Genomic DNA, 23,671 nt, shown 5'->3' on the forward strand with positions numbered 1-23,671 from the left:
TCTGCCAATTACAGTGGGGCAAGTATTTTATACCGTGCACTTAATCTCTGTCAGGAAATTGGAAAAGCATTTGTAAGTGCTTTTGTAATTATCCATTATATGAGACCAATCCATTTTCTTTAACTAGTCTGTCATACTGTTTACATTCACTTGTCTTAGTAGTCTACATGGTCACTTCTCTTCTTCCAGTATTGAGAACTGAATTTTCAATTTGAATCCATAGGTCTGCATGATCTGATATTCCTAATTCTATAACATATGTGATGGATGTACAAGTTCCACTTGTAGATACATAGTTGATGATGTATGAACCTTTGGGTCTGGCCATGAGTCATGCTCTGATAGCCTAATGGTAGTATGATTGCTCACAATAAGTGGGAAATCCATGTTCAAGTCCTGGTCCACCACAAATGTTCGTTGTCGTCATTCCATTATATAGCTGTGAATATGTTTTGTGAACATAATGTAGTTGCTAAAAGTAAATTTGAATATAATAGTGGGATAAAATTAGTAGAATCCTGTCTGTATGGTTGGTCTACTGCTAGCCCAATTATGGACGAAACATCAAGGGATGTACCCACTGCTCACTGTAGTCTAAATGAGGAAGAGGGCAGTTAATGGTTGATTAAACAATGTAAAGTTAGACAGGAATTTCACAAGGAAAGTAGCAAAATGCAGGAAGTGTCAGTAAAAGAATATTTTACGTCAGTGTTAATAGAGCGTATGAAAGACTTGAATTCAAAAATGGAGAAAAGTGGGAGTGACGTTAGTAGTTTAAGAGTAAAAATAAACAAAAATAATAATGACATTGGTATATAAATCAGATTTGGACAAACAGTAAAAACTGTTTTCCAAATCTAATTGTAAAAGACAACTAAAGCTATGGATATAAAAGTAAAGACTGTTAGCAAATTTGTGAAGCTGGAAAAGTCAGAATTGTAAAGTATTGTGAGAAGAGGATGGAAACTGTCATTAGTGCTTGTCAGAAATCTTAGGTAGCATTCCAGAAGTTTTGTTCTGAAAATAAGGATGAGTTAGAAGCTTAAATTAAACAAACCAATACATATGTGGATAATGAAATAGGGACTTCAGCATGAGCAGTAAAAAAGATTTGTCTGATTACTCCTGACAAGAACATAGGAGAAATATATGAAAACATGGATACTAAGTTTGTTCAAATTGAAAGAAAGTCAGAAGGTTCAAAGTGTCAAATATAGTGTTTGTAATGTTCAAAGGAGCTTGTTTTGATAGTTGCAAAAAGTTCAATAATTTTGAATCTTATACTAATGTACATCCTCTTGACTTTATTAGAGAATTTAATGATTTGCTTGAGAACTGAGGTGATAAAGAGAAAAATATCTTTTGTAGGTTTTTTTTGTAAATCAGATTCTTATGGTTGGGCAGCTGAACCTGAAGAATCATGTAATTCATGGAAAAAAGTTTAAAAATTACTTTTGGTGGAGTATTGGCCTAAGAATGAGCATCAAAGGATTTTGAATGAATTTTTATGTGCCAAAAGGTATAATCCAAGAAGAGGTACTGTTAAATATTTTGTCAGTATTGGATTAAAAAACTCAAGTTAGGCAGCGAATCTATAATCATGGGATTGGGGAACAAACTTCCAAAGATGATTGTGAGTTTCCTTTTCCTGCTCCTAGAGTAATATTATTGATTTTTGAAAGAGTTAGAGCCATAGTAGTAGACAGATAAGGAGCAACCAAGGAGTTATTACCATGTAAACAGAACAAGTTGTGGAAGTAATAATGGAGGTCCAATAAATAACTGGCATGCAAACAATCCAAAAAGAAATAGAACTCATAGGAGAAATTTCAGTGATAGGAGAATGGAGAACAGCAGACCCCAGTCAGAAAACTGAAATTAGTTCCAGTTGGGGCTCACACTTGGGGAAGACATAAAAAAGTCATTTTTTAATAAACATGTACCAAGTTTCAGCAATACTGATGTGAATACAGACAGTGAAATACGCAGAGAGCTTAAATCATGTTTGGTGCTAAGCAAAAGTGTTTCCAAGAGATAGAATCTTACAATATCCAAAGAGCAAATTGATGGGTAAAACGTTTAACAGCTTAAGTGTCTTATTTTATTGTGAGGCAGAGAAGATAGAGAACATATGATCAATCAAATACTGGTGGAGGTAGCTAAATATTAAGTACTTGAATTTTTTTGTGATGATGAAGGGAATATATTAACTAATTAAATAGTAAATTAATGTCAATGAGCAACGTGATGAAGAATATGAACCTTTTTTCAGGAAATATTATTATCCTATATTCTAAGAAAAGAGCTGTATGAAAGGAAATAGAGAGAATACTGGCCTGGGCTGCCCCATGAACCATGGACCTCACTGTTGGTGGGGAGGCTTGCGTGCCTCAACGAAACAGATAGCCGTACCGTAGGTGCAACCACAACGGAGGGGTATCTGTTGAGAGGCCAGACAAACGTGTGGTTCCTGAAGAGGGGCAGCAGCATTTTCAGTAGTTGCAGGGGCAACAGTCTGGATGAATGACTGATCTGGCCTTGTAACACTAACCAAAATGGCCTTGCTGTTCTGGACACTGCAAACGGCTGAAAGCAAGGGGAAACTACAGCCCTAATTTTTCCCGAGGGCATGCAGTTTTACTGTATGATTAAATGATGATGGCATCTTCTTGGGTAAAATTTTTTGGAGGTAAATTAGTCCCCCATTCGGATCTCCGGGCGGGGACTACTCAAGAGGACGTCGTTATCAGGAGAAAGAAAACTGGCGTTGTACGGATCAGAGAGTGGAATGTCAGATACCTTAATTGGGCAGGTAGGTTAGAAAATTTAAAAAGGAAAATGGATAGGTTAAATTTAGATATAGTGGGAATTAGTGAAGTTTGGTGACAGGAGGAACAAGACTTTTGGTCAGGTGAATAAAGGGTTATAAATACAAAATCAAATAGGGGTAATGCAGGAGTAGGTTTAATAATGAATAAAAAAAAAATAAGAGTACGGATAAGCTACTACAAACAGCATAGTGAACGCTTAATTGTGGCCAAGATAGACATGAAGCCCATGTCTACGACAGTAGTAAAAGTTTATATGCCAACTAGCTCTGCAGATGATGAAGAAATTGATGAAATGTATGATGAGATAAAAGCAATTATTCAGGTAGTAAAGGGAGACGAAAATTTAATAGTCATGGGTGACTGGAATTCGAGAGTAGGAAAAGGGAGAGAAGGAAACGTAGTAGGTGAATATGGATTGGGACTAAGAAATGAAAGAGTAAGCTGCCTGGTAGAATTTTGCACAGAGCATAACTTAATCATAGCTAACACTTGGTTCAGGAATCATGAACGAAGGTTGTATACATGGAAGAACCCTGGAGATACTAAAAGGTATCAGATAGATTATATAATGGTAAGACAGAGATTTAGGAACCAGGTTTTAAATTGTAAGACATTTCCAGGGGCAGATGTGGACTCTGACCACAATCTATTGGTTATGAACTGTAGATTAAAACTGAAGAAACGGGAAAGAGGTGGGAATTTAAGGAGATGGGACCTGGATAAACTGAAAGAATCAGAGGTTGTACAGAGTTTCAGGGAGAGCATAAGGGAACAATTCACAGGAATGGGGGAAAGAAATACAGTAGAAGAAGAATGGGTAACTTTGAGGGACGAAATAGTGAAGGCAGCAGAGGATCAAATAGGTAAAAAGACGAGGGCTATTAGAAATCCTTGGGTGACAAAAGAAATACTCAATTTAACAGATGAAAGGAGAAAATATAAAAATGCAGTACATGAAGCAGGCAAAAAGGAATAGAAACGTCTCAAAAATGAGATCGACAGGAAGTGCAAAATGGCTAAGCAGGGATGGCTAGAGGACAAATGTAAGGATGTAGAGGCATACCTCACTAGGGGTAAGATAGATACTGCCTACAGGAAAATTAAAGAGACCTTTGGAGAAAAGAGAACCACTTGTATGAATATTAAGAGCTCAGATAGAAACCCAGTTCTAACCAAAGAAGGGAAAGCAGGAAGGTGGAAGGAGTATTTAGAGGGTGTATACAAGGGTGATGTTCTTGAAGACAATATTATGGAAATGGAAGAGGAGGTAGATGAAGATGAAGATGAAATGGGAGATATAATACTGCATGAAGAGATTGACAGAGCACTGAAAGACCTAAGTTGAAACAAGGCCCCGGGAGTAGACAACATTCCATTAGATCTACTGACAGCCTTGGGAGAGCCAGTCCTGACAAAACTCTACCATCTGGTGAGCAAAATGTATAAGACAGGCGAATTCTAGCATTTGTAGACTTAGAGAAAGCTTTTGACAATGTTGATTGGAATACTCTCTTTCAAATTCTGAAGGTGGCAGGGGTAAAATACAGGGAGCAAAAGCCTATTTACAATTTGTACAGAAAGCAGATGGCAGTTATAAGAGTCAAGGGGTATGACATGGAAGCAGTGGTTGGGAAGGGAGTGAGACAAGGTTATAGCCTATCCTCGATGTTATTTGATCTGTATATTGAGTTCGGAGTAGGTATTAAAATCCATGGAGAAGAAATAAAAACTTTGATGTTCGCCGATGACATTGTAATTCTGTCAGAGACAGCAAAGGACTTGGAAGAGCAGTTGAACGGAATGTACACTATCTTGAAAGGAGGGTATAAGATGAACATCAACAAAAGCAAAATGAGGATAATGGAATGAAGTCGAATTAAGTCAGGTGATGCTGAGGGAATTAGATTAGGAAATGAGATACTTAAAGTAGTAAATGAGTTTTGCTATTTGGGGAGCAAAATAACTGATGATGGTTGAAGTAGAGAGGATATAAAATGTAGACTGGCAACGGCAAGGAAAGCGTTTCTGAAGAAGAAAAATTTTTTAACATCAAGTATAGATGTAAATGTCAGGAAGTCATTTCTGAAAGTATTTGTATGGAATGTAGCCATGTATGGAAGTGAAATGTGGACAATAAATAGTTTAGACAAGAAGAGACTAGAAGCTTTTGAAATGTGGTGCTACAGAAGAATGCTGAAGATTAGATGGGTAGATCACATAACTAATGAGGAGGTATTGAATAGAATTGGGGAGAAGAAGAGCTTGTGGCACAACTTGACTAGAAGAAGGGATCGGTTGGTAGGACATGTTTTGAGATATCAAGGGATCACCAATTTAGTATTGGAGGGCAGCGTGGAGGGTAAAAATCATAGAGGGAGACCAAGAGTTGAATACACTAAGCAGATTCAGAAGGATGTAGGCTGCAGTAGGTACTGGGAGATGAAGAAGCTTGCACAGGATAGAGTAGCATGGAAAGCTGCATCAAACCAGTATCAGGACTGAAGACCACAACAACAACAACAACTGGCCTGGGGAATCACTGAGCAATCAAACAGTAGGTCAAATAACCCTCCAACTGTGGGTGATTTTCCAATTTTTCAATAAAAACTTGTGGGGAATGTTTATTTTATAGTTAGCATAGTCATAAGGATAGAGTCAGAGAAATTTAGGAAGAAAATCAAACACTTACTTTAGTGTTGATTTTTAATTGTTGTTTAACATAAATAATGCAGGAAATACAAAAACTGTGTTTAACCTTATAAAATCAGGATAAACTTATTGATGAATTTTCTGAATGTTATACACTGTAAAGCAAAGTTCCATACACAAGCTCCGGAATGTGGATACAAAATTACTGAAATGCGATACATTTAAGTAAGTGATTAAGACTGAAGAATGTAGAAATGTGACCCCCGCTGTTCCAGATGGGAAAATAGAGACCTCTGACGTTCCAGAGCAACATAACAATAATTTGACAGAAAAATAGCAGCTTACAATGTCCCAGAACAACAGAGAAGTATTTGACAGAAAAACTGTGCCTTCTGATGTACAGACAGAGCAGAAATTACATCCAATGCGATAAATGAGGGCCCCACAAATGATCCAGAAAGAGGTGAATGCACATGTCTGTCATGATACAAGAGCTGTTTTGTATGTTATAAAATGAAATGAATTTGTTTGGAGGGAAAGTGGCAAACCAGCTAATATTGATAAAATGCTGCAAAAATTTCATGGTTCCAAATTTCTTGCCTCTTTTGATGTAACTTTCTGCAAGTGGAATATTAGTCTAGCAAAAGAATTAAGACCTTGTACAGCCTTTTTGCATGGAGGTAAGTGTTACTGATATTGTGTGCTACCTTTTGATCTAAATTAATCTATCGTATTCATTACAGCCATTGATAAAGTTTTATGTAGTGAACTGCTGTTGAAGTGATTTCCTGTCTTGAAGACACCCGGCTTGAAAGTTCTGACTGATTTGAACTCTGTATAGTTTTGGATGAGGGTCTTAAAGCTGTGTACAGATGAGGTAGGAAACTGAAAGTAAGCAAGTCTGACTGAATCAAGAAAGAAATGTCATTTCTTAGATAAAGTAATTAATGAAAAATGGATACAACCTAAAATAAAAAGCTTGAAGCTGCTGCAAAGATTTTTCAGCACCTAAAAAAAGGAAACAGCTAAATGCCATTGTTAATCTATGTGGTTACTACTGAAAATTTGTGACTGACCAATAATTATCACTGTTTGGGTAACTCATTAAAGAAAAATAATCTCTGGAATTGAAAACCTGACTGCAAAGAAAATTTTCAAAATTTGAAGAAGGAATTAGTAGACAGTAAGTTATTATATCATCCAGGCATTTATTTGCCTCTTTGTATGAGTACTAATTCAAGCTATTGTGATTTTGTGGTTGAAATTTTTCAATTAGTAGGAACAGATACAGGAGCTGAATGCAAAGTACTTGCTTTTGCAAGTAGGTCTTGGCATGCTCATTAAAAGAACCTTTAGCAATAGCTTTGAATTTAAAAAATGTAGGGGATATTTACTAGGGACAAGATAAGATTTTACACAGGACACATAGCTTGTAGTTTTCTACAACAGTGTAGAATAAAGCATCCTAGGCACAGACAACTAATTCTATGCACAATACCATATAGATATATTACATGCCAAATGAAAATTGCAAAATCTATGAAATGAACAGTTACTTGATGCAGAAGGCATCTTATAGTGAACACATCACAGTTTTAGATGTAAATAGCTTCCTCCAATGGAAAGACTTCACTAGGCATGAGCTTCACTTACATAAAAATAGGAAAAAGAAACTGTGTGTCAATATTCTGAATGCCATCAAAAGTCCACTGGTAACAAGAAGTGCCATAAAACGTGTTACACCAGGACATTAAACATATTTGTGGTACTAAGCTAATTTGGTGGACAATCTCAGAAGAATGAGCAATACTGCAGCTGAACCAACAACAACACCAGGAGCTGAAGAGCCACTGCTAACAACAATAAAAGTGAATATCAAGGAAAACATTGGAAACAGTGTTAGAAAAGAAGGAGGTATCCACAGTCAGCACCAAGTCACCACCAACATCCTGTGCAAAAATCTCGTCAAGTGCCACAAATCAGTCAGCCCACAACATCCAAGCGGAAACAGCATAAAATGTGCAGCCACACTCCAAATCAGTACCACTGGAAACTGTGACAAGATCTTCAACATGGAAACACAGACCTCCAGCCTACAGCCAGGATTTTTTATGGGCAAGGACACCAGTAGCTCCCTGCTAGCAGCAAACCAAAGGAAAACAGATGCAGAGCAAAATCTTCATGAACCAAAAATACAAGAAAATCCAGTGAGTGGTGTCAAAAATGATTCCATTGGTAAACATTCACTATTATCCTTTAAAATATTACACCATAATGTGCAGTGAATGTTTAATAAGTTATAGAAATAGATCTCTTCCAAAAAACAAAGTCACACTTAGATGTTCTCTGTATTACTGAACACTGGTTAACAGAAGACAAAATTAAAAAAAAAACACCACTTGGTGAATTTACTCTAGCTGGTTATTCTTGTGGGAACAAAAGTAAGGAAGATGGTACAGCAAACTATGTCAAAAAAAATTTTAAGTTACAGAAGCCTCACAAAGTACAATAATATGCAAATAGAAACAGACTTTGAATTCTCCTTAATTACCTTAACAGACTATAACCTATTGATACTGAATGTATATAGAGCCCCTGATGGGAACATCCAAACCTTCAATCACTCCCTCGAAGCACTACTCACAAAAATTCACTCACTAAACAAAAATCTATTAATAAGTGGAGATTTTTAATATTGACTTCCTCACACCTGGAAAAAACAAAGACGAATTGTTGAATATTACAAATTCATTCAACCTATCCCCAACTTTAAACACACCAACCAGGATCACAAAAAATTCAAAAACAGCTCTAGATCAGATTTTCATAAATGCAGACAAAGTACACCACTAAATCGATGTCATCAGCACAGGTTACTGTGACCATGAAGCCCAAATACTAATGGAAAATTTAAATTACATAAGACAATATCCCACAAAAACTAAAATTCAAAGGCAATTTAATGATGAAAATATAAGGCTTTTTAACTATCTGTTAAGGGCTGAAAACTGGGCAGAGGTCTATAAAGAAAATGATGCAAACTACATATTTTATTCCTTCCATGAAACATTTCTCCACCACTTCAATACTGCATTTCCACTGAAATCCAGGAAAATCAGAAACAAACACACAAACTCATGGTGTAATGTAACGGACTACTGAAACTACCGATACCACTGGCTGGCGAGGTGTGAGATGCCGTCAATCAACTTGTACGAGCAAGTGAACTTTAACTCCGTAAACAAAAACTGAAATATTATTATGTTGTTACAAAACTGTTAATATGAGAACAATCAGGAGATATATTGCCACAGAACTATATTATAAACACTTTTCATTTTTCATACTATGTTTTTCATATATGGATACCTGTGATGTGTAAAATATCGATATACAACCAAGGTTGGCAGAACTACATAGTTTTTAAGCTCTGTGAACAGGAGCCGGTTATTGGTGGGTGTAGAAACAATGGGCAGTTGGTGTTGAGACATCTTGTAATATGCTTGCTTTGTGAAGGTCAAGGATAGTGGGAACAAAATGATGTATTAGAAAAGCTGTTACATTGAAAATTATTGAATGTCATCACAATCAGCATTTATTAAATAAAAGTTGGAAGTTTAAATATGTGTCAGTTCTTATGCAGCAGAATACACACCCTGGACCTCAAATTGATTTAACAAACAGCGAATGGCTAGATTCATCTCTAGACCACGAGCGTGCAACAATGACTAATAAAGGTAAGAAAGTTGTATCACTCTAAATTCAGATTGTGTTGACCCCTTTCTTTCTCCATGTCTTCAACCGTGTATGTACTCTGTTGTTAGAGTGAACAGCGTGATGGGGGCTTGTGGTCGACTATGCACACCAGGGAGACCACACAGTTTTAAAATGATAATTTGTAGCTGAATATACTACTACTGATAATAATTAATATTTGTCCCCCAGAGAAAGAGGAGCATTACATCTGGCGGCTCGTCCGGAATCTCAATTGCATTGTTTGAACTGATACTTGTTGTATGTTCACAGGTAACAATACGTCAGACAACAGTAAATTAACTAATAAAGATGAGGAGGAAAATGAATGCAATGAAGAAGGAAAATAACATTTATTAAAGGACGGAAGCAATTACGCAACAACAAAATTAGGGTTACACTTTACGGCGGATGCGAGACCTCGCAGAAAGCAAGATAATTGCATATATTGATTTGTTCATATTGTTTACCTTTTTAGATGTATTTTGTGGGTTAATAAGTTTCAAAATTTCTTGCTTTAAAATGACGATAACAGAGGATCTTGCAAACAATCAAGGTGGGGAGGCAAAATCGAATCCACGTGATGTTGTTAGTACCGGTACCGGAATGTTGAATACATTATCAAAAAATGACATTGAAGAATTAGATACATCCACAACGTTGCAATTACTATTAAAACAAAATTCTGACTTGAAGAATGTAATTTTAAAATAAAGTGTCTGATTTAAAAACTGAATTGTTAGAAAATTCAAAATGTGTAGAAGAAAAACTTTTGAAAGAAAATAGACAACTGGCTCAGAAATTCTTTAAAGTAAGTGAAGGTATCAGATTTGACATGGAATTAATGAAAATCAATTAAGAAGAACGTGCAAAGAACATTGATGATAGGGGGAAATGATTACCAGAATTGACTTGCATATGAAAAATTTCTATGGCAAATTGTCAATGCTTGAAAACAATGTTATGGAAAAAGTAAAGACTGTTGAGTATAATGTAGATTGTTGTAATACTGTGATTAAAGGCAATGAGCATGAGGTAGCACGATTACAGAAACAGTCAACTGAGATTCGGAATAATTTAGCCATGAAATCGGTGGTGACTTCATTTAACTGACTTTGGCCAGGTGTTAACATGCGCAATGGGATGGAAAATTACACCCAGTTGACTTCATTGTGAATTATCATGACAATTTTTTGTATGAAATGAGTGACACTGTAAAAATTAAATTCATTAAAATTTTTCTTGATGGTGAAGCTTTGACATGGGCGAATTTATCCACCTCTCCTAATGTAACATACAGTCAATTTGAAAAAAGCTTTTTGAATAAATTTTTCTCAGAATCAATTCAGACTAAAATTAAAAGTGATTTCCTTAATGGACCTAATTATGAAGAATGTGATGGCACAATGAGGGAATTTTGTGAGAAACAGTTATGAAAATTGGCACATTTGGACAGGCCTTTTGTTGAATTAATGCAAATAGATGCACTAAGACGAAAATTACCAAACAGATTTCAGTGGGACTTAGTTTATGGGCCAGATGACTCTATTGAACAATTTTTGAATTATGTGGAAAAATTAGATTGGGCATTGGAGAGAAACAAAAGGTTTAATGGACATTATTATGAACAAAATCATGGTGGGGGGGGGGGGTGGAATCATAATTTCAATAGTGAGAATAATTCTAGGAGAGAGAATGGGAATTATCGAAATAATTATAATGGGAACAATCAAAGTTATCAGCAAAATCGACATGATAACTATCAGGGAAATTCCAATAGGAAAGCGAATAGCAACTGGAGATGAAATGAGAACAGGGAAAGCAATAATTGTAGTGGGAACAGGAATAGACAATGGGAAAATTCTGATAGAAGACAAGATGGGAATGGACAAGGCCAGTTAAACTAGGAGCCATCCCGATGAGGGCCTGTCAGTTTGGGACGAACAGACTTAAATTTAGAAATCAGGCTATGAGAAACCAAAGTAGGCATAGACAGAATAATTACGGAAAAAGACAGATTATTAATACAAGAAGGACACCTGAAAATGTTAAGAGACATCTTGATAAACAATTTTTGCAGCAAAGAAGTGATAGGGGGGCAAGCAAAACTAATTGTAGACACATTAGTAATGATGATTCAGAAATCAGTGGAGATGTAATGAAGAATTTGTTCATGGAGGAAGAAAATGTTGTGAGAGGTGATGTGGGGGGTTGTTCCTATGTTAATAATACTAATGACAGCTATGATACTTACAGAATTAATGCATTAATGTATTCTGATGAACTTGTAGTAAATGGTGATCTGAATGACGTGGAGACTCCTATGAGTGGGAATGAGACTCAAGTACTGAACAATAGAGTTGTAGAACTGAAGGAAGAAGGGTGTGATATTAATGTGAGGGATAATATTGAAGTGGTTGATGTTAGAGAAGTTGAATCATGTATTGAGGTATTGAAGGGTTCAGAAGAAGAGGCTGTTGATGATAGAAATGCTATGGAGTATGGACGCGAGGTAAAAGTTTTTTTGTGGTTAAGGATGATGCAGATGTGGGTATTAAGGAGGAGGGTGTTAGTGATAGGAGTAATTCGACGGCGCCAAGTATTAATGTTGTTAAGTCCAAAAATGGCTAAATTGAGTTATGATGTTCGCCAGAATTGTTGCCTCCATACTTTTCCGCTGTATAAGTATCGTATCTCTAGCGCCGCAACTTAAGCAGCAATACCAATCTTCAGAATATCATAAGTCAGCTAAGGTGCTCTTTCACCAATGATAATGATCACAAGTTATGTTACAATGTTTTTCCTGGGAGAATTGTAGTGTAACAAATATCGTAAGTGTAGTTATGATGTTTGTACAGGGAAATTTTACTGTGTAGATGCATACGATGTTTTCATATATACAATTGAAAAGCTGAAAAAGCCCCGAAATTCTATAGACAACAAAAATAATTACAATTTCTCATTTTATATACAAATTAAGAATACTTTTTGTAAATTTTTGGCTGCAGTTCTATTTAGCGCTACAAATAATTTGTGTAGTCGCATTAATAATTATTGTTAGACGCCATTCACGTCTTTCTACAGGAGTCAGAAGTGCAAATAAAAGGGAACCACTACTCACTGATGCTGGGTGCTCTGGTTCGTGGTTTTCTAGTGTTCGTCCCAATAATGACACAGCTGAAGTGATGACAACAGGAAATAGTTCAAAATTAATTGATACATTGTGTTTGGATAATAGTGATGACTCTGTTGCTGATCCTGACTTTGTTGCCACAACAGCTGATGATTCATCAAGCAGCAGTGACGAGAAGGAACAAAAGAGAAAAAAGTTCAAAGGGAAACATAACAAATACCAAGGTAAACAATAAACGTTTCTGTAGCATAGTTGTTGTTGTGGTCTTCAGTCCTGAGACTGGTTTGATGCAGCTCTCCATGCTACTCTATCCTGTGCAAGCTTCTTCATCTCCCAGTACATACTGTAGCCTACATCCTTCTGAATCTGCTTAGTGTATTCAACTCTTGGTCTCCCTCTACGATTTTTACCCTCCACTCTGCCCTCCAATACTAAATTGGTGATCCCTTGATGCCTCAGAACATGTCCTACCAACCGATCCCTTCTTCTAGTCAAGTTGTGCCACAAACTCCTCTTCTCCCCAATTCTATTCAATACCTCCTCATTAGTTATGTGATCTATCCATCTAATCTTCAGCATTCTTCTGTTGCACCACATTTCGAAAGCTTCTATTCTCTTCTTGTCTAAACTATTTATCGTCCATGTTTCACTTCTGTACATGGCTACACTCCATACAAATACTTTCAGAAACTACTTCCTGACACCTAAATCTATACTTGATATTAAAAAATTTTTCTTCTTCAGAAACGTTTTCCTTGCCATTGCCGGTCTACATTTTATATCCTCTCTACTTCGACCATCATCAGTTATTTTGCTCCCCAAATAGCAAAACTCCTTTACTACTTTAAGTGTCTCATTTCCTAATCTAATTCCCTCAGAATCACCCAACTTAATTTGACTACACTCCATGATCCTCGTTTTGCTTTTGTTGATGTTCATCTTATACCCTCCTTTCAAGACACTGTCCATTCCGCTCAACTGCTCTTTCAAGTCCTTTGCTGTCTCTGACAGAATTCTGTAGCATAGTACATTTCGCAAAACATTATAATATAGGCATTTTATTTTAAAATTGTGCATTTTTATTGCAGGAGACATCTCCTTACAAACTACTGGGCAACACTTAAATCTTTCTCCACCCATATCCTCAGTGGACCGTAATACAACTATATCCTCACCAAACACTGTTAGCACACGACGATGTGAAAATAAGGATAAAAAGACCTGTAAAAGGAGTAGGAACCCAGCCTCATGGATAGTTAATAGAGCAAAAGAATCTTTCAACAGAGGTTATGCACACATTGGTAGAAAAGATGCTGAAATAAAAACAAGAGTAATGAAGCCTGGATGTGATCCTAACTTATGCTGACTAAAATGTCATAACAAGTTAACTCAAAAAATCAGGCAGGATATTTTTGAACAGTTCTGGCAGATGGGGGATCATAGCAGACAATGAGAGTTCACCTGTCGACATGTGAAAAATGTAAGCAGGAAACAGATTCAAAATGTGGCAGAATCAAGAAGAAAATTTTCAAGACAGTATTCTCTAACAGTCGATGGGAATATCATTAAGGTGTGTCAGAAAATGTTTCTACACTCTCGCTATTACAGATATGTGGGTGAGAACTGCCATGCAAAAACTGAGAACAGATGGAATTCTATCACCTGAAATGAGAGGAAAGCATTCCAGAAGGGGAAATAAAATAGTGCATCAAATAAAGGAGTCAGTGCAAGAGCATATAAACAGCTTTCCTTGTGTAGAGTCACATTACACAAGAAAATAAACAAGCAGAAAATACCTTGATGCAGAACTGAGCATTGCAAAAATGCACAGAATGTACCAGGAAAGGGGTCAAGGAAAGAAAATATGCCACCATATATCCTGCCACATTAAGGCAATACACTGATATATTCAACCAAGAATATAATTTGTCATTCTTTTGACCTAAAAAGGATAAGTGTGAACTATATGAGCTTTATGATAGTTTCTGTGGAGAGGAGAAAGCAAAGTTGGAAGACAAATACATGCCCCACATTGCCAATGAAACTATTGCCAGGGATCTGAAAGAAAAAGACAAAATGAGTTCAGTCTTGGATAAGTCCATTATTAGTGCATGTTTCGATCTGCAGAAAGTGTTGGCTACTCCTCAGTCTGATTTGAGCCTTTACTGCTACAAATGTAAATATTCCACCTACAATTTTACAGTACATGACATGGGAAACAAGGAAAGGCATTGCTATGTTTGGCATGAGGCCATTGCCCACCATGGTCAAAATGAAGTAGCAAGCTGTCTTCACCATTTCTTGCAGATGAAAGCTTGCAAAGGTGGAAAAACATTCAACCTGTACTCTGCTGTAGAGGCCAAAATAGGAACAGATTATTATTTTGTATGTTTGTCATTGCTTCTGTTAAGTTTGGAATTTCAATCACACATCGCTTTCTAGAACAGGGTCACTTCCAGAATGAAGGTGACTCATACATGCTCTGATCGAAAAAAGGAAGAAGAATCAATCAGTGTATGTTCTGGATCAATGGGTCACTTTAATTAGAATGAGTAAAGTTACTGGAAAGCCATACAAAGTTAATGAAATGAGTCAGGACTTAATTTACGGCTTCAAGAAAGTAGTGCACAAGCAACAGTGGATGTATGACACTAATCAAAATAAGGTGATGTGGAGTAAAGTACGGGAAATTGCTGTCTTTGAAGGCAGAATATACAAAGTGTACTTTAAGTACACTTAACAGGAAGAAGCAAAGTGTATCTTTGTCCAGAAGTGTTCTAGAGGACGACAGTTATCATCCTGCGACATCCTTGAACAGACATATCACGGAATCTTACCAATCAGTGAACTGAAGTTGAAGGATCTCTTGTCCTTATGTGACAGCAAGTGAATCTCAAGTGTTTATCATCCATTTTATCAAAGCCTGGTTTCAACTCAAACTGGTACACCAAAACAACTTGAGAATGATGTGTCAAGTGCAGATAAATGATGAGCTATTGTCAAAAGTGCTCAAAAAATTTTAATTCCTTATTTAGTCAGTTTTTGTTATCATAAAGCAATTGTAACGCAACTTAGATAGAAATATTCTATATATTTTTCCGAGAAAAACATCATAAGTCTGAAAGCTATACTTTTGGAAAATGGTGGAGCACATTAGAATAGTACATTTAAATCTCTTCATTTATAGCTGTTTACCTGTGGAGTTTCATTACAATTTAAATAAATTCTGATTTATACTGTTTACTTAAACTTTCTTTTGCTTCTCCTGCAAGCAGTCATGTTGGTCAACACATCATCAATAGTCAACAGGATAGATGCTGAGAATGAGGAGGAGGTAATTATTAACATAGAAAACAGGGAACAGAGACTTATTTGTAGGTTGTGGGATAAGCTTAACGAGGGTAATAAAGATAATATGTTTTGGAGGCAATTATTGGAAATTTGCAAGAAGGTTTATCCAGTTTGGTGGGAGCAAGCAAAAGTGGCTGTAATATGTAAAGAATTGCTTATGGAGAATGATATCAATAATGTGTCTAATTATGTTTGTGAGGAGAAACCTGATTGTCTTGTGCACAATGTGCAGGCTGAAAATACCTTAGCTTATGTTAAACAAAATGATGATCTACATTTTAAAAGTGTAGAAGATGATTTATTGCATGAAGATGTTGATGAGCAAGAGAGTGAAATTATAGGTAGCCTTTATATAAAAATTTGTATTAATGATTGGACGGGTTGTTGTCTGATTGACACAGGGAGCCCCATATCAGGAGTCAGTGAAAAGTTAAGGGATAAAGTAATTAAAAACCATGAGTTTGCAGGATTGCCACTAGTAGGGGTTAAAATCAGGGAGGCAACAGGAAGATTCAGTAAAACAATAAAAAGTCAGATACTTTTATCTTTCAAAGTTGGAGATGTGATCTATGAGCAGGGTTGTCTTGTCATTCTGGAGCTGAGTGAAGATATAATTTTGGGCATGGATTGGATAGTGAAAGTGGAGATGGGATTTGACTGGGGAACCAAAACTGTTATACTTGTTCATCCTACAGATAAAGATAAGAGGTGTAAAGTGAATTTCATTGAAAATTGCAGCAATAGTCATAATCAGATCGAGTGGGGGGGTGGGGGGGTGGGGTAGATTATTCTGATGATGGGGGATATTTAGATTGTTTTGGACAACAGACTTCTGATGATGTTGATTATCAAAACTTAGTAGAAAACAAAATTGCAGAAGCAGGGAATTTAACCCGCGAAAAGCAATCTGACCTTAAGGAACTTTTATGGGAATATTCTGATGTATTTAGTGGCAGAACAGGCAGAGTAAGAGGTTATGAATGTAAACTTGTACTTAAGCTCCATAAACCCTTTTTCATGAAACCTTATGATATTCCAAAAAGCAGGAGGAAGGCAGTAGAGAAAGAGTTGGAGAAGATGGAGACTTGGGGGGTTATTCGAAGATGCTATAGTGAATATAAGAATACAGTTATAGCTATTGCCAAGAAAGATAACCATGTAAGACTTGTCCTTGATTCAAGATTTCTCAGTAGATTATTATGTCAGGAAACTGATCATCCTGAAAACATTGATGAATTACTACACAAGTCTGAACATGTAAAATTTATGTCAAGTTTGGATTTGACCTTGGGATTTCATCAGATACCATTAGCAAGGGAATCTCAGAAATACACAGCATTCCTATACAATGGAAAATGTTACACGTTTACTGTACTACCTTTTGGACTTAATGTTTCTGTTGCAGAGTTTATTAGAGCCTTGGATTATGTTTTGGGAAAAGAATTGTTGAGTAAACTAACTATATATGTGGATGACATTTTGGTTTCGGGAAAAAGTTGGGATGAACACATTGGGTTACTTAAGAGGATTTGTGAGGAGTTTAGGAAAGGAGGCATGTCTCTCAAGCTATCAAAATGTAAATTTGGTGTAAAACAATTGAAATTCTTGGGGCACATTATATCAGAGAATGGAATAATGCCAGATGATGAGAAAATTGAAGCTATTGCAAAGTTTCCACCTCCTAGAAATAAGAAATAGCTGAAGTAATTCCTTGGAATGTGTGGATTTTATAGGAAGTTCCGTGCTACTCAGGCACTTAATGCACCATGTTTGGGGAATTTTCTTAAGAAAAATACCATATGGGATTGGGGCAAAGATTGTCAGACTGCTTTTGAAGAGATCAAACATCAATCGATAAATAGTAAAATCTTATTTAGGCCAGATTTTGAATTACCATTCTGTCTGTTGACTGATAGTAGCAACAATGGTTTGGGGGCACATCTTTTCCAAGTGAAGATAGAGAATGGGGTAGAAGAACATAGATCAATTGCTTTTGCCAGCAGGACATTGCAGAAACACGAGAGACAGTACACCATTACAGAAAAGTAATTGTTAGCTGTACACTGGGCCTTTTCAAAGTTTAAAAATTATTTAGTGGATCATGAGGTAATAGTCTTTTCTGATCACAAAGCACTTTCTTATTTACAAGAATGTAAGTTATACCATAGTAGAATCACAAGATGTGCACTCTTTCTTCAGCAGTTTAACTACACCATCAGATACATAAAAGGTAAAGAAAATTGCGTAGCAGACGCACTTTCCAGGCATCCTTTGGGAGAGTCAACTGGTGACAATGGTGTTGAAGAGGGGAATGAATTTAGAATCATGTATCTAAAAGGAATAAGTGAAGAGAAAGAGGTCATCAAGATTTGCAATGATATCCGATGGTTCAGAGGGGAAGTTGATGAAAAGTTATATTGGAAAAAAGGGAAAGGACAAAGTAGGGCAGTATTACAAAGTTCATAGAGGAATACTATTTAGGAGAATGAAGGAAGATAGTGAGGTATGGAAATTGTGTTGACCACATGAATTTGTTAACTTACTTGTAAAATATACCCATGAGAGTTATGGTCATTGTGGAGCACTCAAATGTATTCAGAAAATCCAGGAAAATGTTTACTTTTACAGTACTGCGAGGACGGTCAGGAAAATCCTGTCTACTTGTGATCTGTGTCAGAGAGTTAAGGTGACCAATGAGATGAGTAGGGGTCAGATGCCAAATATAAATCCTAAACAGCAGCTTGACATTGTAGCAATTGTCTTGTATGGATAACTGCCAACTTATAGAGGAGGGTTTATGTATGTCTTTGTAGTTGTGGACCTGTTTTCTAAATTTTTTAGGTTATACCCATTGAGTTAATAATTGGCTCCTTCTACTGACCCCCAGACTCCGATGATATAGTTGCTGAACAGTTCAGAGAAAATTTGAGCCTCGTAACAAATAAATACCCCACTCATATCATTATAGTTGGTGGGGACTTCAACCTTCCCTCGATATGTTGGCAAAAGTACTTGTTGAGAACCAGTGGTGGGCAGGAAACATCTTCCGAGATTGTCCTAAATGTTTTCTCCAAAAATTATTTCGAGCAGTTAGTCCACGAACCCATGCGAATTGTAAATGATTGCAAAAACACACTTGACCTCTTAGCCACAAACAATCCAGAGCTAATAGAGAGCATCAGGACTGATACAGGGATTAGTGATCACAAGGTCATTGTAGCTAGGCTCAATAGCATTTCTTCCAAATACTCCAGAAACAAACACAAAATAATTTTATTTAAAAAACTGGATAAAGTGTCACTAGAAGCCTTCCTAAGAGACTATCTCCATTCCTTCTGAACTGACTATGCAAATGTAGACGAGATGTGGCTCAAATTCAAAGATATAGTAGCAACAGCAATTGAGAGATTCATACCTCATGAATTGGTAAGAGATAGAACTGATCCCCCGTGGTACACAAAACAGGTCCAAACTCTGTTGCAGAGGCAATGGAAAAAGCATGCAAAGTTCAGAAGAATGCGAAATCCCGAAGACTGGCTAAAATTTACAGACGCGCAAAATTTGGCACGGACTTCAATGCGAGATGCCTATAATAGGTTCCACAACGAAACATTGTCTCGAAATTTGGTAGAAAATCTGAAGAAATTCTGGTCGTATGTAAAGTACACAAGCGGCAAGACGCAGTCAATACCTTCGCTGCGCAGTGCCGATGGTACTGTTACCGACAACTGTGCCGCTAAAGCGGAGTTATTGAATGCAGTTTTCCAAAATTCCCTCACCAGGGAAGATGAATGGAATATTCCAGAATTTGAGGCATGAACAGCTGCTAGCATGAGTTTCTTAGAAGTAGATACCTTAGGGGTTGCGAAGAAACTCAAATCACTTGATACGGGCAATTCTTCAGGTCCAGATTGTATACCGATTAGGTTCATTTCAGATTACACTGATACAATAGCTCCCTACTTAGCAATCATATACAACCACTCGCTCACCGATAGATCTGTACCTACAGATTGGAAAATTGCGCAGGTCGTACCAGTGTTTAAGAAGGGTAGTAGGAGTAATCCATCAAACTACAGACCTATATCATTGACGTCGGTTTGCAGTAGGGTTTTGGAGCATATACTGTATTCAAACATTATGAATCACCTCAAAGGGAATGATCTATTGATACGTAATCAGCATGGTTTCAGAAAACATCGTTCTTGTGCAATGCAGCTAGCTCTTTATTCGCATGAGGTAATGGCCACTATTGACAGGGGATCTCAGGTTGATTCCGTATTTCTGGATTTCCAGAAAGCTTTTGACACCATTCTTCACAAGCGACTTCTAATCAAGCTGCGAACCTATGGGGTATTGTCTCAGTTGTGCGACTGTATTCATGATTTCCTGTCAGGAATGTCGCAGTTCGTAGTAATAGACGGCAAATCATCGAGTAAAACTGAAGTGATCTCAGATGTTCCCCAGGGAAGCGTCCTGGGACCTTTGCTGTTCCTGATCTATATAAATGACCTGGGTGACAATCTGAGCAGTTCTCTTAGGTTGTTCGCAGATGATGCTGTAATTTACCATCTAGTAAGGTCATCCGAAGACCAGTATCAGTTGTAAAGCGATTTAGAAAAGATTGCTGTATAGTGTGGCAGGTGACAGTTGACGCTAAATAACGAGAAGTGTGAGGTGATCCACATGAGTTCCAAAAGAAATCCGTTGGAATTTGATTACTCAATAAATAGTACAATTCTCAAGGCTGTCAATTCAACTAAGTACCTGGGTGTTAAAATTACGAACAACTTCAGTTGGAAAGACCACATAGATAATATTGTGGGGAAGGTGAGCCAAAGTTTGCATTTCATTGGCAGGATACTTAGGAGATGCAACAGGTCCACTAAAGGGACAGCTTACACTACACTCGATCGTCCTCTGTTAGAATATTGCTGCGCAGTGTGGGATCCTTACCAGGTGGGACTGACAGAGGACATCGAAAGGGTGCAAAAAAGTGCAGCTCGTTTTGTATTATCAAGTAATAGGGGAGAGAGTGTGGCAGATATGATACGCGAGTTGGGATGGAACTCATTAAAGCAAAGATGTTTTTCGTCGCAGCGAGATCTATTTACGAAATTTCAGTCACCAAATTTCTCTCCCGAATGCAAAAATATTTTGTTGAGCCCAACCTACATCAAAATAAAATTAGAGAAATCAGAGCTCGAACAGAAAGGTGTAGGTGTTCATTTTTCCCGCATGCTGTTTGGGAGTGGAATGGTAAAGAGATAGTATGATTGTGGTTTGATGAACCCTCTGCCAAGCACTTAAATGTGAATTGCAGCGTAGTCATGTAGATGTAGATGTAGAAATGTTACTAGCAAGAATATTATTTCGTGTTTTACCCAAGACTATTTTAAATGTGACCCAAGGCAATTCTCAGTGACAATGGATCACAATTCACATCCAAAACTTGGGAATCATTCGTGTATAGAGGGGAAATTAACCATATTCTTATTTCAGCTTATCACCCTTCGAGCAACCCAGCAAAAAGATACATGCGGGAAATTGGGAGATTATTTAGAACTTACTGTCATACTGACCATAGCACCTGGATAGAACACATTAGCAAACTTGAAGATGTGATGAACAGCTTACAGCACAGTTCAACTGGGTTCTCCCCTTATGAGATACTTCTTGACAAAAAGCCACCAAATTTTATTAGTGAATTGGTTGAATTTCCAATATGTACGTCTGACAAAACAGGAAAGAAAGGAAATAGTAAGGAGGAATATGAAAAAGCAAGGGGCAGTTAGAAAAGCTAGACATGACAAGAGAGAAAGGATGAGCGAGTTTAAAGTTGGTGATCTAGTCCTTGTTAAAACAGTAGAGAAGTCAAAATCATTATGTGGGGAACTTGAGAAATTCTTTGACATATACACTCCTGGAAATGGAAAAAAGAACACATTGACACCGGTGTGTCAGACCCACCATACTTGCTCCGGACACTGCGAGAGGGCTGTACAAGCAATGATCACACGCACGGCACAGCGGACACACCAGGAACCGCGGTGTTGGCCGTCGAATGGCGCTAGCTGCGCAGCATTTGTGCACCGCCGCCGTCAGTGTCAGACAGTTTGCCGTGGCATACGGAGCTCCATCGCAGTCTTTAACACTGGTAGCATGCCGCGACAGCGTGGACGTGAACCGTATGTGCAGTTGACGGACTTTGAGCGAGGGCGTATAGTGGGCATGCGGGAGGCCGGGTGGACGTACCGCCGAATTGCTCAACACGTGGGGCATGAGGTCTCCACAGTACATCGATGTTGTCGCCAGTGGTCGGCGGAAGGTGCACGTGCCCGTCGACCTGGGACCGGACCGCAGCGACGCACGGATGCACGCCAAGACCGTAGGATCCTACGCAGTGCCGTAGGGGACCGCACCGCCACTTCCCAGCAAATTAGGGACACTGTTGCTCCTGGGGTATCGGCGAGGACCATTTGCAACCGTCTCCATGAAGCTGGGCTACGGTCCCGCACACCGTTAGGCCATCTTCCGCTCACACCCCAACATCGTGCAGCCCGCCTCCAGTGGTGTCGCGACAGGCGTGAATGGAGGGACGAATGTAGACGTGTCGTCTTCAGTGATGAGAGTCACTTCTGCCTTGGTGCCAATGATGGTCTTATGTGTGTTTGGCGCCGTGCAGGTGAGCGCCACAATCAGGACTGCATACGACCGAGGCACACAGGGCCAACACCCGGCATCATGGTGTGGGGAGCGATCTCCTACACTGGCCGTACACCACTGGTGATCGTCGAGGGGACACTGAATAATGCACGGTACATCCAAACCGTCATCGAACCCATCGTTCTACCATTCCTAGACCGGCAAGGGAACTTGCTGTTCCAACAGGACAATGCACGTCCGCATGTATCCCGTGCCACCCAACGTGCTCTAGAAGGTGTAAGTCAACTACCCTGGCCAGCAAGATCTCCGGATCTGTCCCCCATTGAGCATGTTTGGGACTGAATGAAGCGTCGTCTCACGCGGTCTGCATGTCCAGCACGAACACTGGTCCAACTGAGGCGCCAGGTGGAAATGGCATGGCAAGCCGTTCCACAGGACTACATCCAGCATCTCTATGATCGTCTCCATGGGAGAATAGCAGCCTGCATTGCTGCAAAAGGTGGATATACACTGTACTAGTGCCGACATTGTACATGCTCTGTTGCCTGTGTCTATGTGCCTGTGGTTCTGTCAGTGTGATCATGTGATGTATCTGACCCCAGGAATGTGTCAATAAAGTTTCCCCTTCCTGGGACAATGAATTCACGGTGTTCTTATTTCAATTTCCAGGAGTGTATATAGGACCTTTTTTAATATCTGAGAATCCTGATCCAAATGCCTTTAGGTTGATCTATCCAGAATCTAGAAAACTTTTTGGTCTATGAAACATCACTGAGTTGAAACACTTTAAAAGTCCACATTAATATTTACAGTGTCATATTGGTCAGAGCTTAGGTTACAGTTTCTATCTGGAATTTTGCCAGTCAATTTGCAATATTGTATATATTTATGGTGTACAGAATGAATATCTTATGCTTTTGTCTTACATAATGAATGCTAACTTGTAAAATTTATTCATGCCCATACCTTTTGAAAATATCATTTTAATTGTAATATAGATAATTATGTTAATGTGCACTTATTGCAGTATTTGGTTTCTGGAGGTCATTTGACCCAGTTTATTAATTTACTGATCTATTCACTCTTGTGCTATGTATCTGTGTTTGGGCAAATAGTTTACTGTGTAATCCAGTATTGCGTCGAATTTTCACAATTGCTTATGCTTATGAACTCTTAACCACTGTATTGGTTACTATTTGACAGCTTTGTCTTATGCAGTTAACTGTAGAATTTTGAAACACACTATTCACCCATATGGCATTATAACTGACCACTAGTCATATTTTGT

At 38.0% G+C, this 23,671-nt stretch overlaps 1 long non-coding RNA gene across 1 annotated transcript in view; it reads left to right on the forward strand.

Moving 5' to 3' along the window:
• Positions 1-23,671, forward strand: part of LOC126151268 (uncharacterized) — an 87,981-nt gene that overhangs the window by 61,291 nt on the left and 3,019 nt on the right. The window contains exon 3 of the long non-coding RNA XR_007531940.1: positions 12,318-12,590. This is a non-coding gene — a long non-coding RNA (uncharacterized LOC126151268). The remainder of the gene's footprint in view (positions 1-12,317; positions 12,591-23,671) is intronic.

The sequence above is a fragment of the Schistocerca cancellata genome, chromosome 1 (assembly GCF_023864275.1).
Source record: "Schistocerca cancellata isolate TAMUIC-IGC-003103 chromosome 1, iqSchCanc2.1, whole genome shotgun sequence".
NCBI classification, from domain to species: domain Eukaryota; kingdom Metazoa; phylum Arthropoda; class Insecta; order Orthoptera; family Acrididae; genus Schistocerca; species Schistocerca cancellata.